Raw genomic sequence first — 825 nt, forward strand, 5'->3', positions numbered from 1 at the left:
TCACAAAACTACAAAACACCTGCATTGCTTACAAGACATTGTCGCTACAGCTACTGGAGTGTGGAGAAAATTACGGATTTCGTACAACTGGCTATGGGCAAAACTATGCTAATATTGGACAGTACTTCAGCATTTGTGGGCGGGGCCTGAGCAGTATGACATCATACTGCTCAGAAAATCAAAACGGCTTGATAATTGAGAGAAACAGAAAATCAATCAAATTAAATATACAATTTATTAATATAATGAATATGTATATAGTATTTTCCTACCATACCGCAAAACGTGGCATAATGGATTAAAAAGGCCAAACTCAATATGCTCCTCTACATTATTAATATACATAACTAATATGTACAGGCAAGCAGGTGAGCCCAGAATAAATGCAACACGCACTGTTTTGTGTTAAGTGTTTTTCCATATAGAATAAACTGTCTACAGCTCTTTTATATCATAGTCTTTGTCCATTAAGCTACATTACGTGTTTTATTTATGATGATTTTCTATAGGAGGAAATGTTTAACGTGCAATTTAACGCATTGCGTTCTGGGCTTGTCTGCTTGCCTGTACGGAGTTGATCCTTTTAAAATCACTTAATGCATTTCAAAATGCACGTTCATATTTGTTGGTCTGTATATACTTTGAGTCAACAACAAGACATATAGGCTACTGTATTGTCTTTATCATAGTCCGTTATTATACAACATTAAGCGTTTTGCTGTATGGGAGGACAAGTGAAAGTTTGCGCATTGTGTTCATAGCCATCTGTTTGCCTTGTAGTACATTAAATAATAACTATATATCGAATTTGATCTTTTAATTGAA

This window comes from Sinocyclocheilus grahami, unplaced genomic scaffold, assembly GCF_001515645.1.
Source record: "Sinocyclocheilus grahami isolate Dianchi unplaced genomic scaffold, SAMN03320097.WGS_v1.1 scaffold726.1, whole genome shotgun sequence".
In the NCBI taxonomy this organism is placed as follows: domain Eukaryota; kingdom Metazoa; phylum Chordata; class Actinopteri; order Cypriniformes; family Cyprinidae; genus Sinocyclocheilus; species Sinocyclocheilus grahami.